The following is a 12,865-nucleotide window of genomic DNA, read 5'->3' on the forward strand; positions in this document are numbered from 1 at the left end:
AAAGGTGATGAACAAGGAACATACAGGCGAGGAACAGGGAACATAAAGATGAAGAACAGGGAACATACAGGCGAGGAACGGGGAAAATAAAGATGAGGAACAGGGAACATAAAGGTGATGAACAAGGAACATACAGGCGAGGAACAGAGAACATAAATATGAAGAACAGGGAACATGCAGGCAAGGAACAGGGAAAATAAAGATGAGGAACAGGGAACATACAGGAGAGAAACAGGGAACATAAAGGTGATGAACAAGGTACATACAGGCGAGGAACAGGGAACATAAAGATGAACAACAGGGAACATACAGGCGAGGAACAGGGAAAATAAAGATGAGGAACAGGGAACATAAAGTTGATGAACAAGGAACTTACAGGCGAGGAACAGAGAACATAAAGATGAAGAACAGGGAACATACAGGCAAGGAACAGGGAAAATAAAGATGAGGAACAGGGAACATAAAGATGAGGAACAGGGAACATACAGGTGAAGAACAGGGGAGTTGAAGGCATCAGTGAGAACGTAAACCCAACTGAGTTTGACCCAGTGTAGATGACATTTGTAAGTGATCATTAATGGAATGACATGCAGATGTTTGTTGTTATAAATATTTTGTCCAGTTGTTTTATAAGAATATGCATTTACCAAAAAATGTAGCTCTGCCCTTTAGAAAAAGGAAATTTGTGATTGTCAATTTTATTTTTAAAAGTTGAGAAACTTTACAGTAAAATTGAGTTGTGATAAAGTTTAGAAGAAAACACTAAAAGACTAGATTAGAGGCAACCTGATATTTAATCCCAAGAGTTTTCCTGCTGTTTAGTAGCTACAGCAGTTTACTTTCACACATCTAACAAAAAACTAAACACAAATCAGGATCATAAAGAAAACAGTCTTTGGACTTTTGTTCCCTCCCATCCTGCTTTTAACTTGACAAACAAAAGCTTTGCCATACCATGTTCAATTTATGCTCCCTCTTATTTTTTATAGTAATTTAGTTTCAGTCCCAATCATCTCAGCTCTTTATTAACGTTTTCAATGTTTACGGACAGATGGCAGCTTACCTGTTTTTGCATGATGGGATTTAATTGTTGCTCATAAACATTTAAGCAAGAAAAACAGTAACTCTCGTTCCAGCGATACGTCTAACAGAGCTTTTATTTATTCAGTACTTTTCTGTGGCATTATAAATATAAATGGAGGTCTAGTCAACACTAGTTTGTGCGTTGTCTTGTGACACGGTAAACAAATTTCCTAAATACCAATATGATTGTTAGCTTAAAAAACTTTACTAAAACATATAAAAACAGCTCATTATGAAGCGAAAGTGTTGAGGAACTTGGTTTATGGTGCTTCAAGATTTCACTTGGCCCATTAAAGTAAAGAAAACACAATTAATGTAATTTTTTTTAGGTCCATCTTTAAATAAAATCACTCTTTTGACTCAGACAATATGAGTAATTAACATAAACAAATAAAATCCTAGCTTTCATTGAGTGAATACATATGGCCCTCTGCCATTCATGCCAGAGTTTTATATTAAGATCGCCTTATGTTGACATATGACCAAACGGTAGCCGCCTTGTAAGTAAAGTTTTGCACAATTTGAAGAGACGTCACAAGATGTTGCACCTAAAGGCTCCCACGTCCTCGGGCGTGCTTCAATCCGCGTGTGCCGGATTGGACTTGAAGCGGACGCCCGCAGGATACGTCGGTGCAAAGTTCAGTTTTTACGAACGCGTACTCGGTGTCGCACGATAAACTGCCCGGAACATTAAATTCCCATTCTTCATCCCTGATCTGGTTTAATGGCCTTTTCTTTTATTTATGTTTTTTTTCCAAGAGGCAAGTGATCTCTTCCTCCTCGTGTGTTGACGCCATGACTGAAATTGTGAGAAATGAAGGAATTTGTCACGAATGGACCGAGGTCCACCCGAGTCTGTGTGAGCCTTAAGAGTGTGCGCTGTGAATGACTCTCAGTCTCGCCACGTTTTAGCTTAATGTCTGTTAAACTGAGAGTTACAGCCATTGGCGTTGGCCGTTTGGACTTGCTTTGGAAGCCATCTTGAATATTGACTCCAAATGCTATGTAGTTGTAGATGCGCACTGGTTGATTACTTTCTGAGAGTTTCGTTAACATTCATGCAGTGGTTCATGGAATAGTTTGGTAACAGTCGCATGAACTCACGCAGGAAATAACACTCCTGTCTGTTTTCGTCTCTTGGAGGCAGGCGATAATTGGTACAAAGCATAAAAAATGTAGAAATGCCGAAACCTTGTGTATGCCCTTTGTCATTTGCGTTTCATATTCAACAGAGAGCCTTGTAAGAGCATTTTAAAATGCTACATTTGCATCAAGAGTAACGCCTCAGTTAAAATATGAGCTGGAGTTTTTGTCTACCACTGCGTTGCAGGAAACTTTCTGTTCCTCCTGCGGTTTGTTTCATCCTCTGGCAGATGTTGTGGAGGAAACCCCACCGTTCCCTCAGTAGTTCACTTCCATAATAACACATTTGAATGTCAGGGAGAGTTTGCGTTTGAGTCTTGTCAATGCTTCCATCATGGATCGTTTTTTTTTTCTTCATTTAGAATAACGAAAACACGTGCAAACAGCTGCTTGTTGAAGTTTTTGTTCCAGTAAAAATCCTGTACGGTTTGGATGGTCTTGCTGTGAAAAACACATCCCTATTCTCATGATAATCCTCATTTTATGGAATAGATTACACTTTCAGTCTTTTGTAAACCCCCCCCTCCCCTCATACATTATGTGCACACGTCCATCTAATATCATGTACGGTGAGTTCTTGTGAGTTACTATATTACTTCTGCTTTAACAAATGCATAACTGGATTTATGTGTGGGTTAGACGGTGGAGCAACTGTGAGAAAGGAATGTGATGAAGTTGTGCCCTCACACGGGGAGAACGTGGGAGGGAAAATGAAGGATCGTGCACGAAGTTTCATAATTCATAGTCTACAGTAAATATTTCACAAGGAGAGCGGCGCAAAGTTTACTCTTCAAAAATGTCATGATTGAACCGATTCACTTCTTCTTTCTTAATTATTCATCTCTTCAGTTCCTCCCACTTCATCTGCACCTCGCAGAACTTAAAAATTATTTTTCTCTCAGTCAATAAACAACATTTGTTCACTGTTGTGTTGGGAACGACCAGTTTTATGATGAGCACACTCAAAACAATTTATTCAATTGTTAATTTTGATTTTTGCAGCTTCCTTCGACACAAATCGCCACAGCGAGCAAACTCAAAAGGTTTGACGCATCATTTTTAGACCGAAAATCCTTCCTGATGCGACCTGGGTTTGAACCTGCAACCTCATTACAAGACCGCAGCACTGACCACACACACCAGAGCTGTCATTTCTAACCCCAACCCAGTGCCCAGCTGGATTAGAGCCGGGCCATGCTTAATGTGTGGGACGGGTCAGTGTTGGGCTTTTGATTGCATCAGCATGTGGCTGACGATCCAATTATATGGCAACATGGCTTGCCATACACTCACCAGCCACATGCAGTCATTTGACTGTGCGCTGATCGACCTTGAAAGAGGTAAATAAAGAGTTCAGCTAAGCTTCAGATGGACTACTGCCAGCGATGCGTCGCCCAAATGGACGTTCATTCAACCGCTGCTCAGTGAAGTCGCGCGGCCGACGATTCAAACAGGTGAGATTCCAAAGCAGACATGTCAGAGCAGGGTCCATGTCTGAATAATGCAGAATGCAGGCAGAAGCAGGGATTTAATGCGCTTTGACGGCCACGAAAGGACAAACACCCCCTCAGCTCCGATCTTCTGCCCCCTTTATTCAGTCGCGCACGTCCGCCGACTGTTAATAACTATAAGCAGTCGAAGCTTAATTAAAAATCTAGATTTTTTTCGGGTTCGGACCTGTAATTACTGTTAATTTGTCTGGTTGGGTGGGGTTTGGAAATGATGGCTACGGGCTGGGACCGGGTTGGATTTTTTGGGCCCGAATGCAACTCTAACTCACACACACTAACAAAGGCAAAAACATTATCACCTTCAGTGGCAGATTAATATAAATTATAGGTGTTTTTTTTTCTTTTTTAAATCAAGCTTACCTTAAAGGCCCATCTTAACAGTCTGGTTTGGGATCTCATGTTATTTCTATTAAGAGTTAGTTAAACACTAACACAAACATATTCAATAATGCACACAATTTATATTTAAAATACATCTGTTACATATTTTTATTTTCCGTAGAAAACCAAACAGTGGAAAGTGTTGGATGGGAGACGTGTTCAGAGCCTCACATGTTCTGCATCATCAATGAAAACGTTTAATTTATTTAAAATATTTCTTTACTTTGTTCTTATTACATTAGTCTTATAAGTGCAGCTGGACTAGTTTAAAATGCGCTAAGAAGTTTTATAAAGAAAATCAAATCGGTGTCTGAAACGGTTACTGTTACAAACTCGACGTTCTTATTTTGAAAGGACGTGAAACGAATAGTTTGTTTTCAGGTGGCGTCTTTAACGTTTGCACACTCGGTTAAGTCTCCACTTCAGTTTGTATCGGGCGTGTTTGGAAGCTCTTTGCACAGCGGGGGTGTAATTGAACCCGGTGAGGCGCAGGATTCTTTTCTCTGCATCGTTGTTTTAGCCGTCAGTTCTGAACGGCTGTAAGGAACGTCTATTTCTAAGTTTTTTACATGATTCAAAATCTACAGCACGCACGCCCAGTTCATGGAGCAAAGCTGTCCACTGGGCAAATATTTAATTCTTTAGGATGTGGAACGATTGAGCTACGCTTTATAAAGCAGAGAAGACAAAAGTCGTCATGGTTTGTCTTATATTTAATAAAAGAAAATGTTTCTATGGCCCCCCGTGTTTCCCCCAAGGTGTTCACATGTTTTGGTTTTTAGCTTCGTTAGTTTCATGGGTGAGTAAATAGAGATTACACAATCTCAGGGATTATAGAAATCAGTTCTCATCAGATACCATCCACCTTTTCCTGTCTTTGTGCACGACAAAATTAGGCCTGTTTGGATTTTCTGTCGTTGCTTTCTTCAGTTGGTTTTCTTTAATTAAAATAAAGAAAAGTGGTCAATAGTTTATTAAAAAATTAATATAAACCACAACTGAAATTACACAATCCATCCCAATTGTCATAATCTGTGTGTTTTGGTAGTTCTTTAAGTTTAATTTTAGCAATACAATAGTCCCTCGCTACTTCGCGGTTCATTTATTGCGGATTCGTTCTATCGCGGTTTTTCAAAATAAGATTGGGCATGGCACACAATTGGCTGATTGATGGATGAGCCGCACGATCGGCATGGAATTTTTATTTAAAATAAATTATTTTAAATTATTTGGCACCTCCTGCAACTTTGTGCAGCTCATACTGCTGCAGAATAAACTTCCTGCTGCAGCTGATCAGCTGATCAGCGTGCAGAGCGGAGAAGTGGGCGTGGCCAAAAGTGCTTGCAGATGGCAATGAGCAGAGGACGCAGGGAGCTGAGATCATGACATTCTGTGCTCTTTGAGAACATTTAGAGTTTAGAAACATTGATTAGAATATTGTAAGAGTGTGGGAAGGGTTTAAAACCCCTTAATGTACTGTATATCTATATAAATAATAAAATAAACTACTTCTTACTACTTGTACTACTATTCGCGGTTTTTCACTTATCGCGGGTCTTCAGGGTACAGATCCCCGGTGATAAACGAGGGACTGCTCCTTTATAGTCATTATGTCATCTTAGGAGGAGTGGTGGAGCAGACGCTAGAGAAGGTGGGAATGTGGTCGGAAGATTGCTGGTTCAAAACCCAGTACTGACAGCATTAAAATGTGGGTCAGATTAGTGAAGCACCCACACTTGTCTTCACCATCATTTACTTTGCCTCGGGGCCCCTGAGCAAGGTCCTAGTGGAGTTCTGTGACTTGTGTTTTACCTGTCATCAGTTTCGTTCTCCTGCCCCGCCCACTCTCACCTGATCCTTGTCTCTCCTCAGGTGGTAACCATTTCCCCCTCATCAGTGTTGTGTTTGTTAGTTCGTCACATCTGCATTGAGTTTCCATTCCACAGCTTTTCCTCCTCCCTCTCCTGTGATGTTCACCTCTAGTTTAAGTGTAAGAAGCACAAAACAGCATACCCAGTATTAATTTTACACCGAGTTATGCAGCAAAATGGAACAATTGAAGGTTGAATTTTGGACCTTTTGAGGGAAATGCTGGTTGTTTTCTTCAAAAGTGCTGCGGTAATTTAACTGAAAACGACTTCTGTGGGTGGAGAGCTGCTCAGTAGCTTTTTAAAAGGTAAATTCAGGGCAGGCACTATTTGATGTCATCTGGAGCGTGCTCTGGACAGAATAACGTCTAAAATATCAACATCACATAAAATTTACAAGTTCAGGTTTCTCATTCCTGCATCTCAGCAAAAAAGAATCATAGGTGTCCTTTTTATTTCTCTCTGTTTTATACACATTCATAGTCAAATAAAACAAGCGAGCCCTTCATTAATCTACCTGTTCATGCTTAAACAAAAAGACTTGTATTTCAGACTCTTTACTCCAGGTAACGTTTCATACATCCACAGTGCAGTTGTCGCCCAAATCCAACACAGCGCTCAAGATCTCAGCTGTGATGCCATCAAGACTTGGACGTATGTCAATTATTTTATGCACTGTGGCTCTATCACTCACTTCTGTGGATATACAGTAATTGAATGAGAGCATCCATGTATGTTTCACGCACGTCCACATCAGAACGATGGTTGTTTCTGCATATGAATAAAGCAAACAGTGTTTCATGACTCGTGTCTGAAGGGACTTGAGGGTTTCAGTGAAAATAAATGTAGGTTTTGTTGCACAGCACTCCTGTGTAGAGATGGTTGTTTATGATGCTTCAGTTCGTTTATTCTTTATTCTACAATTTGATGAAACTTAGTGCAAGACAGTGCTTGAAGTTGGGGAGGGGTTGTCCCTGTACTAACTTTTGCTTTTCTAACTAGAGAAACAATAAAAAGTGATATTTGACTTAATTAATATAACCCGCCTCTCACACAGTGACTGCTGGACATGGGCACCAGTGACCCCGGTGACCTGAGAAGGAAGAAGCGGATAAAAGATAATGGATGGATGACTGTTAGTACCATACATTCCTTTATAACATGCTTTTTCTTTACAACACTAAAGATCAACAGTGACAATAAGTAATTGCCTGGCAGGCTTTAATATTTAGGTGCTTAAAAGCTTCAAACAAATGCTGTTGTCTTTTTTTTTTAGGTGTTTTTTTGTTTTGCAAATGCATCAAAAATTCAGAGTTTCATTTACTGCCAAGATATAGAGTTGTTTGACCCAAACGAAGGTGGGAGCGTTGTGCAGAGGTTTCCTGATCCTCCTCTGTGCATACAGTACACTGCATGTTGTCATCCTCACTACTGTTGGTCAGATTCCCAGCTGTGCCTCTGATTGGCTCCTGTTGTTTGATTTTAACCAATCACTCTTAGTCATGAGTCGTGCACCATCTTTTATTTGACCCAGTCAGAAGTAGCGCAGAGCGAGTCACGAGCTCCTGTTTTCAACAGATGTCCTGTGAGTAATGTGGTTCATGTGAACCACCCGAGGCCTACAGTTGGTGACACTGATGCAGAGTACTGGCAGTAAATGAGAAGTGGCAGTACACTATAACAAGTGACGATACTCTGAGAACTTTGAGTGCTGGACACCGGTCCACTTATATCTGCTCTTGTCAGTGGGATTTGTCTTTTATTACTACGAGACCAAGGCGAGTCCTGCAGAAGTTCAGCTGCATACCTGTCCTGCACACTGCAGAATGCCCGACAGGCACATTCCTTTCGTTGACCCCGTCTTCATGGACACCTACTCATGCATTCATAATTGTGAACGGATCCAATAAAGATCATGCACATAAACTGCAAGGAAGGTCGGGCGAAGACCGAGGACTCGATCTGTTTACTGAACACCGGTTCAGCCGAGAAGCCTCTCCGTCTTTTCCCTCATCTCTTCTTTATCTTTATCTTTGCTTCGCTTCAAGTTGTTCTGCAGTTTTCGGGCCACTGAGTCATGATGTGATTTTTGCCTGAAGTCATTGACATTTTGCAGATGAACATAAATGCTGCATTCTCCTTTTATGAGCAAATTATTATCTGCTTGCATACGAAAGCTTCTATCAAAACTCTATTTTCTTTCACACACACACAAAAAAAGGATAAACTTTAAATAACATTTTGAGAGAGAGAGTTGTGTTTGTTAGACTCCTGCTTCTGAAATTGAATCTCTGCCCCCTTTGTTTAAAACCCACAGTTGCAGATACTGAATACCACATTCTCTCTAATGCATTCCTTCTTGTGTCAGCGTGAATATGAAATAAACTCTTTTGTAGGAAAAAAGTACCGTGTAAATGTGATATAGCACTTTCAGTGGTCAACAGCACCACGGCGGTTATATAAACGCAGTTTGTTCACGCTCTTTATATCAACTGCCTGGGCTGCTTTTCAGTCAAATGATGTGTTCAAGGGTTTAACATACACTCAAACATTACTGCGGCTAAATAAATGAGACACGTGCGCGTTGTCGATACGCTAGATAGATTTATTTTTGTTCTTCTCATCTTGTTGGAATAACGTGACATTATATACAGACCTTAAATTACTGAGGATGATTCAGCAACTTTCTCTTTTCCTTGAGTGCCAGAAATTTAACATTTGTTGAGAGAACCTTTCAATAATCATCACAAAAGACCCTTTTATATGAACCAAAGGATATTAGCTCCTCTGTTCTTATGTTTTTGTCATCAGGTGAATAGTTTGGCTCATTTAACTCGTTCGGTGACGACAGTGCCTGCAGGTGTTAGTGCTTGTGGTTGAAAATAAAGTCATCTTTCGGTTTGCAGTTGCGCTGCTCTTTTGGGATCTTTATCCATTGATCAAAAGAATCTTACAGCTTTAATGCACAATTTAACTCGAACACTAATGAAGTGAGCCGACAGTAACTGTTTAAGTCCTATATTATCACCGGGCTGCAAACAACTGAGAAATGAATGTCACGCAGTGTTTGCAAGGTTATTTAATTTTATTACATGAGTCAGAGGAGCGGCACGGTGGCTCAGCTGGTAGAGCTGTTGCCTCTTAGCGAGAAGGTTGATGTATTGAATCCCAGCTGGGGTCCATTTTGGATGGAGTTACATGTTCTCTTCGTGCATACGTGGATTTTCCCGGGTACTCCGGTCTCCTCCCACAGACCAAAAACATGCAAGTTAAGCCGATTGGTAACTCTAAATTGTCCCTAGGTGAGAGAGTGAAGCGTTGTCTCTGTGTCCCTGTGTCTCTGTGACGGACTTGGACTTGTCCAGAGTGTCCTTAAGTTTTAAACATGTTAACGTGTGTGCACCAGATTTTCTCTCAAATTAAGCAGAGTCAATCCATGCATCTTAAACTCATCTAAATTTTGTTGGGAGGGTCTTCAACTCCTCTCAAGGATGCTAGAGCGATATTTTGACATCTCTGTAGCAGAAAACATCTTAGGCAAATGTCCAGGTCTGAAATCCATTTGATAATAAATTATTGAAAAATAAACTGCTTCAGATTTGCCTAGTTTCATTTTCAAAGTGTGCTCCATAAATCATAGACATGGGGAAGACTGCGTAAGAGGTATAAGACAAGTCCAGGTGGGTGCGATGTGGGTGAAGGTTGCACAACAAAACAATGCTCATGGTCAAGAATGCAGCTTTGAAAGCCATAAACAACAAAATAAAACCATAGTTTTCAAAACTTATCTGTTCAAAATGTTTGCAATTGGTCATTTTGTCTCAAACACTCAAATCCGAGTGAGAATGCAACTGAAAATTCACTCATTTTCTCCATCGTCCTGCAGTTTTGAGCCAACTTGTCTGCAGCAGTTGAGATGCTCCCCCTTACATTAAAACATCAGTCTGAGTTGTATATGTGGAAATACACTTTATTTCTTTATTGCACATTGTTAGGACTTTTATTGACAAGTGGTCAACTTCTAGAAACATAGCTTAAACGTAGAATTAAAAAAACTAAAAGGAGAAATCGTTTAACATTTTAAACAAAAAGAAAACGCTCCTTATTGTGTAATGTCTTTTCCTGATTTAGTTTTTGCCTGTTATTTATTTCCTCTTGTGTTGACGTCTAACATTTTTCCGTCTAAATTCATTTGAGATGCGTTTGTGTCAAACGTACAGTTTTCACAGTTCATGGTGAAACACACACCGCACTGTGTGCTCTGATCTCGAGGGGCGAGTTGCTCTGACAGTTGTGTGTTTCAGTGAAGCAGAGTTTATCCAGGTCAGTAAGTTGATTTGATTAAGTCAGTTTAACAGTTGCCCGGGGGTCTCCTCTTCTCCGCCTCATGCTGTTCCTCTCTTTCTTATCTCACCTTAGTTGTTTTACTGATTTTGTCCTTTTTGTTTTCAGACTTTTCTGATGGACTGCTTAAAAAAAGTCCTGTCCAACCTTTTCCTTCTCTTTTAAAATCCCTTTTTTGATCATCCTCTCTCTGCCTACTTGACACTTTGTTGGTTTCATTGTTTTAATTTCAGTTCGGGAGTGAGATGCACATCAGAGATTGGTGCTTTTACCATTTTTGTACAGAGCACTAGAGACGAGTGGAAGCTGAAAGTTGAAGCCACAAAGAATGACTGCCCCCTAGTGGCAGCACAATAAGCCACGCCCCCTCCATGTAAACAAATGAAAAAAATAGAAAATTAAAAGGTTTAACCAAGACATGCAGCAATTATACACAAATATAGGACTTTAAAGCAATACAAATCCAATGACTTTTTTCCAAATTGTTTTAATTCTTTTGACTTTGAGAATGCTATTTATAATTAAAGATTTTTCTTAAACCTAAAATGTCACGGCTTTCTGCAGCAAAAACTCGCTGTAGACTTGAACACTTCGTAGGATTTGGTGTAGTTCTAATCAGAGGCCAAGATGTTTTTTTAATCTTATTGTGGGGTAAACATAAAAATAATATATAAACTGACAAAAATGCAAGGCTGTCGTATCCATCTGCCAATTAGCACCAATAAATTTTCATCTGTCTAGTCGTTGGGTAAAAAGAATACAATATGTGGGGTGAAGGGATTATTTTATTCTTTTCTCCATTTTTCTTTTAGTTCTCGTCCATCAGAATTTCTTCCTGTTAATCCAGATTAATCCCGACTAATGCTGCTTTTGTCCAGAGACACGTTAGCAGCCAGCCTCATCCACCCCCTGCCTGATTTTAAAACAAATCAATTACTGCAGAAAAGGATGGCTGCATGCCAGGGATGGGGGTTACCGCCGCTGACGCTAATGCTAACTCACGGTTGTGGTTTATGGGGAACTTTTTTTGCTTAATCTAGCTTGAAATGTAACAACACCATACGAGCGTTATGCTAAAGCAATTAGATATGCGTATGTGACCACGGCAGCAGACTGAGCAGCGCTCTCCAACAGCTGAAACCTCTCGCTCACGCTGGGAACGTTCTGCTGCTGTCGCTGACGTCAGGGTCCCGTCAGCCCGTGTTCACTCACTCTACATTTCATGCATAATTTCTCTGCAGTCAATTAGCAAAGCCTCTTAGCCCCTCAGAGTGAGATTTATAAAAGCCAGCTCTGCCCAGGATTACCAGTCCTTTCAGTTCTCGACACAGGAACGACCAGTAATCCTGGCGCCATCAGCTGCTGTTTATTGACGAATAGTATCGTCCACCTCCAAAGGCAGCGGCGAAGGTGATGTTTGTGCTTGCGTCTATTTTTTTATTTTTACCTAAGATTTGTTGTGGTTCTAGTTGAGCCTAATCTACAACACATACTTATAACGCAACACACCACACAACGTTTTTCCTTAAAACCTTGGCTATGACTGTCTCTTTTTATCTGTTAGCAAAATATCTAAAGAACCGCTGGACAGATTGTAATGAACGTAATTGATGGTTATCCATCTACAACTGCTTAATCTTTTTAGTTAAAGCAGTTCGTAATGGCTGCTACGTATAATTGACTTTATCCTACACAGACGTTGCTTCACCTCATTCAGTTTCATACATGCAGACAAATATATGTGGTGGTAGTAGCAGGCAATACTTCAAAGCACATACCAGTACTCTAGGTGCTGATAATTGACTTATAATTTATCATTAAATTGTGCAAAATTTCCAGATTATAGCTTCTAGCATAAATGATGATATTCCTTCAAGGAGTCCTAAGCTTTAAACTCTTAGAACATCTGCCAAATGTCACTAAAATAACAATTTATCATTTTATTTTTATTTAGCATTTAAAGTCATTCCATGGGAGCAGCACTTTAGGAGTTTGACTTTAAAAGACAAACGGATCAAATAAAAAAGGACAAGAATGTAAGTAAACCTGTCATAATATCTGTTGAACATTTATTTCTTAATCTTTACAAGACCAAAATACAATAAAATAAACGAGAAACATGCCATGCTGAGCTTTATTTTAAGATATTATAACCTTTTAAATCAAATCACATGGGCTCTCTTCAATCACTAAATAATACATAAAAAAAAAAAAAACTAAATTTCACGTATTTTAGTATTAGCGTTCCAGTAAATCATCAATATGTTATAAAATTAATTAGGCATTTAGACAAAAAAAAACTTTTTTTTGTTTATTTGCTGTCTTTTCTTTTACAGAAAGTTGTTTTTCTTATTAAAATGATGTAAAGTTATTAGGTGTGCTTTCAGATATTTTTTTTACACAGGCTGGAATCAAAACTTTCATGTTGCTGCAAGGCAGAATAATCAAAATGAACAATCCATACGCTGATGTTAACAAGAAAAAAACTGTTTATTGGCCAGTCATACACACACACACACACACACATATTCAGTG

At 39.6% G+C, this 12,865-nt stretch overlaps 1 protein-coding gene across 1 annotated transcript in view; it reads left to right on the forward strand.

The window, feature by feature from the left end:
• Positions 1-12,865, forward strand: part of LOC119412862 (dedicator of cytokinesis protein 3) — a gene marked incomplete in the record, with an annotated part of 151,604 nt that overhangs the window by 25,033 nt on the left and 113,706 nt on the right.

This window comes from Nematolebias whitei, chromosome 7, assembly GCF_014905685.2.
Source record: "Nematolebias whitei isolate Nwh7 chromosome 7, NemWhi1, whole genome shotgun sequence".
Taxonomy (NCBI): domain Eukaryota; kingdom Metazoa; phylum Chordata; class Actinopteri; order Cyprinodontiformes; family Rivulidae; genus Nematolebias; species Nematolebias whitei.